Source organism: Oncorhynchus gorbuscha, linkage group LG14 (assembly GCF_021184085.1).
Source record: "Oncorhynchus gorbuscha isolate QuinsamMale2020 ecotype Even-year linkage group LG14, OgorEven_v1.0, whole genome shotgun sequence".
In the NCBI taxonomy this organism is placed as follows: Eukaryota; Metazoa; Chordata; class Actinopteri; order Salmoniformes; family Salmonidae; genus Oncorhynchus; species Oncorhynchus gorbuscha.
The window spans coordinates 60,010,412-60,015,411 of NC_060186.1; positions in this window are offsets into that span (position 1 = coordinate 60,010,412).

Below are 5,000 nucleotides of genomic sequence, written 5' to 3' on the forward strand. Positions count from 1 at the left end.
TGCCTACAGTAGGCCTACAGTATATCTAAAAATATTTGTTAAGTCTTTACATGCACTGTAGGTCTCCTGATTTAAACCCAACTGGTTGCAACTAAAATGTAGTTGAAATAAACATAGGCATGTTTGTCTGACATGGATTGTGACTCCATTTCGTTCCTCACCCTTTCAACTCCGCCACTGCTGCCTAACTGTCTGCCAATGACGTGACTCTCCGCCAATAATTACATTTAGAGGATTGGAGGATTCTAAATGATCATCTAAGGGACTTTTTTGTTAGGGCAAATCTGGTCTGTGGGAATATCTAAGGGGCTTTTATATAATTATAACGCAGGGTTAATAATAATAATAATAATCGCTTTGTAAATAAGGATGTATTATGAAAGGAAAATGCCAATGCCAAGAGACGGTGGTATATCATTTTACTCATCACAATTTTCTTTAACCAATTTTGGTCTTTAATGCAGTGCCAACAGACAAGTTCCTTTTTTTCTTTAAAAAAAATTGCAAACAACTTTCTATGGCTTGTTTTAAAAATAACAATATTTTGGGGATTATTTGGTTTCAAATAACCGAAAGTGAGCGATTGTAATCTGAATAAAGGGAAAAAGGTCGTTCTTGAACATGGGTTGAGACATTCATACACATTTTTAAATAAAGCCAGTTTGTTATTTAGAATTAATTATTTCTGTTTTTAGAGGGAGAGAAACCAAAAGCCCACCGAGCCTATTTTTCCAAAATTGTCAGTCCACATGTCAAGTGAAATTTCCCCATAATTGCCACAGATAGAGCACCGCTCTAACTACCCCTTGTGATAGTGTGGTGCAATGACAGAATGCCACCATCTACCACAAACGGTCATGGCATAAGCTCACAACTTTTAAATTAAGAATCACTGTAAGTATATGTGGAATTAACAGTACATTCTTCCTGACCCATTCACAAATACACTGACTCACGCACTTACACATAAAGTACTTCTAAATCCTCTTGCAATTATGTGTAACGCTTTTCACAAGGCCTCGGTGCACTTAACATTGTATTGTATGTATTTTGTTGGTTGAATTTGTACACACACACACACACACTCTTTTGTGGGAGATGATCACATTGTGCTGTGTTGTGCCTACAGCATGGCCCTCTGGGGATTGAAGTCCTCTGGGAGGGTAGCGTCTTCGAGGGCGTTCCAAGCTCTGCTAACACCACTGCTTCTCAGTACTGTTAAGTGAGGAGAGGCAGACAATGTTGCCAAAGCCTTGATGTTGACGGAACGGTCGCACCGAAGACAGGAGAAGGTAGGCTTCCAGGGTTGAGCCTGAAGTTTTACTGCAGTAACCTGACCCCTCCTAACACACACACACACACACACACACACACACACACACACACACACACACACACACACACACACACACACACACACACACACACACACACACACACACACACACACACACACACACACACACACACACACACACCTTTGGTTCTGTTCCGTCCTCGTCGCCAAGATATGAAAGCTGGACGGCACCCCAGACTATCAGACACAGAAATGCTGACCTGGTTGCAGCTTCACCCCAGTAACCCTTCTCTGCTCTACCTCCTGTTACTCCTCCCCTCCCCTGGAGCATGACTCCACCATCCCTCACCCCTGACCAGTAGCGATTTTAGCATGTAAATCTTGGTGGGGCAAACTAAAATATATATTTTTAGATGCCTGCCAGCAAAGACACTACACAACACTAAACAATACATGAATTGCACTATAACGGTGACAAACAGTGCCCACAAATTGTTAAGGCCTACATAAATCTGTCCCAACAGCAGAGTCCCAACAGTAGTCCCAAGGCAATTAAGACATTAATGAGCGAGCTAGGACGACGTAGTCAATATATCTATTTGTTCAGCACTTTTGATATGTACAATGACAGAATTCAGAACATAGGCTGTTCTTACAGTATTCTCCCTGTACACCAAGTCAGAACCACAGGATAAATAAAGGGGGAATATAAACAGATAATGAAAGCTCTTACAATATTAAATGATTACATTCCTCTAAAACAAGCCTGAAGCTACATGTGCACCACCAAGTTAGAACAGTAGGCTAAGTTATGAGGGGAAAAGTGTCCAAATTATTAGGGTGAGGCACATGGATTATTACATTTTTTTCCATTTCTAACAAGCATCGTCAGTACTGAAGCCACTTTTTCAAAACTCTTCACACAGTCTGTATTACCAACGTGCATCTTGGCCAAAACACTTCATACGTCTCAAAATAAGCTTGTTCGATCATAATACTGGCAATAATTCTCACTCAGAAAGCATACATTGTCACTCATAACATACTGACCTAAAAAACACTAACAGGGAGCATTACATAAATGATTAACTTTTCTTGTTGAAGTTTGAATGATTTTTCACATAAATCAGTATTTCATTATAGAATAATAACACCTTTTCACTTTATTATCCGTACTATAACACTCATACTGTACGGCACTGTCAGGGTTCTAGTTCTCATCAACATGTATAGTATAATCACTCATACTGTACAGTACTGTGAGGGTTCTAGTTCTCATCAACATGTATAGTATAATCACTCATACTGTACAGTACTGTGAGGGTTCTAGTTCTCATCAACATGTATAGTATAATCACTCATACTGTACAGTACTGTGAGGGTTCTAGTTCTCATCAACATGTATAATATAATCAATCATACTGTACAGTACTGTGAGGGTTCTAGTTCTCATCAACATGTATAACATAATCAATCATACTGTACAGTACTGTGAGGGTTCTAGTTCTCATCAACATGTATAATATAATCAATCATACTGTACAGTACTGTGAGGGTTCTAGTTCTCATCAACATGTATACTATAATCACTCATACTGTACAGTACTGTGAGTACAGTACTGATTCTAGTTCTCCCTCTCACTTGCATTTGGCCACAAGTTCTCATCAACATCACATCTTATGTCTTCTCTGGCGATGCATCTTGGAAAGTATCTTCTGGAGTCTCTAATCAACCCTGGCAGTCTTCAGGAGAAGTGTCTCCACACCCTGCCAGTCTTCAGGAGAAGGGTCTCCACACCCTGCCTCCACACCCTGCCAGTCTTCAGGAGAAGTGTCTCCACACCCTGCCAGTCTTCAGGAGAAGTGTCTCCACACCCTGCCAGTCTTCAGGAGAAGGCAGTCTGTCTCAGGAGAAGGGTCTCCACACCCTGGCAGTCTTCAGGAGAACCCTGTCTCCACACCCTGCCAGTCTTCAGGAGAAGTGTCTCCACACCCTGCCAGTCTTCAGGAGAAGAAGGGTCTCCACACCCTGCCAGTCTTCAGGAGAAGTGTCTCCACACCCTGCCAGTCTTCAGGAGAAGTGTCTCCACACCCTGCCAGTCTTCAGGAGAAGTGTCTCCACACCCTGCCAGTCTTCAGGAGAAGGGTCTCCACACCCTGCCAGTCTTCAGGAGAAGGGTCTCCACACCCTGCCAGTCTTCAGGAGAAGGGTCTCCACACCCTGCCAGTCTTCAGGAGAAGTGTCTCCACACCCTGCCAGTCTTCAGGAGAAGTGTCTCCACACCCTGCCAGTCTTCAGGAGAAGTGTCTCCACACCCTGCCAGTCTTCAGGAGAAGGGTCTCCACACCCTGCCAGTCTTCAGGAGAAGTGTCTCCACACCCTGCCAGTCTTCAGGAGAAGTGTCTCCACACCCTGCCAGTCTTCAGGAGAAGGGTCTCCACACCCTGCCAGTCTTCAGTCTTCAGGAGAGAAGTGTCTCCACACCCTGCCAGTCTTCAGGAGAAGGGTCTCCACACCCTGCCAGTCTTCAGGAGAAGTGTCTCAGGAGAAGACACCCTGGCAGTCTTCACACCCTGCCAGTCTTCAGGAGAAGTGTCTCCACACCCTGCCAGTCTTCAGGAGAAGGGTCTCCACACCCTGCCAGTCTTCAGGAGAATTGTCTCCACACCCTGCCAGTCTTCAGGAGAAGGGTCTCCACACCCTGGCAGTCTTCAGGAGAAGGGTCTCCACACCCTGCCAGTCTTCAGTAGAAGGGTCTCCACACCCTGGCAGTCTTCAGGAGAAGTGTCTCCACACCCTGCCAGTCTTCAGGAGAAAGGTCTCCATACCCTGGCAGTCTTGAGGAGAAGTGTCTCCACACCCTGGCAGTCTTCGGGAGAAGGGTCTCCACACCCTGCCAGTCTTCAGCCAGTCTTCAGAGAAGGGTCTCCACACCCTGCCAGTCTTCAGGAGAAGGGTCTCCACACCCTGCCAGTCTTCAGGAGAAGGGTCTCCACACCCTGGCAGTCTTCAGGAGAAGTGTCTCCACACCCTGCCAGTCTTCAGGAGAAGTGTCTCCACACCCTGGCAGTCTTCAGGAGAAGGGTCTCTCCACACCCTGGCAGTCTTCAGGAGAAGGGTCTCCACACCCTGGCAGTCTTCAGGAGAAGGGTCTCCACACCCTGCCAGTCTTCAGGAGAAGTGTCTCCACACCCTGCCAGTCTTCAGGAGAAGTGTCTCCACACCCTGCCAGTCTTCAGGAGAAGGGTCTCCACACCCTGGCAGTCTTCAGGAGAAGGGTCTCCACACCCTGCCCGTCTTCAGGAGAAGTGTCTCCACACCCTGCCAGTCTTCAGGAGAAGGGTCTCCACACCCTGCCAGTCTTCAGGAGAAGGGTCTCCACACCTGCCAGGAGGAGAAGGGTCAGGTGAGAAGGGTCTCCACACCCTGGCAGTCAGTCTTCAGGAGAAGGGTCTCCACACCCTGCCAGTCTTCAGGAGAAGTGTCTCCACACCCTGGCAGTCTTGAGGAGAAGTGTCTCCACACCCTGGCAGTCTTCAGGAGAAGGGTCTCCACACCCTGCCAGTCTTCAGGAGAAGTGTCTCCACACCCTGGCAGTCTTCAGGAGAAGTGTCTCCACACCCTGCATTCATGGCATCCAGTAAGGACATCATGTGGATGGTGGTCATAAACCTTCCAACTCCACGCAGAGAAAACTCCTCT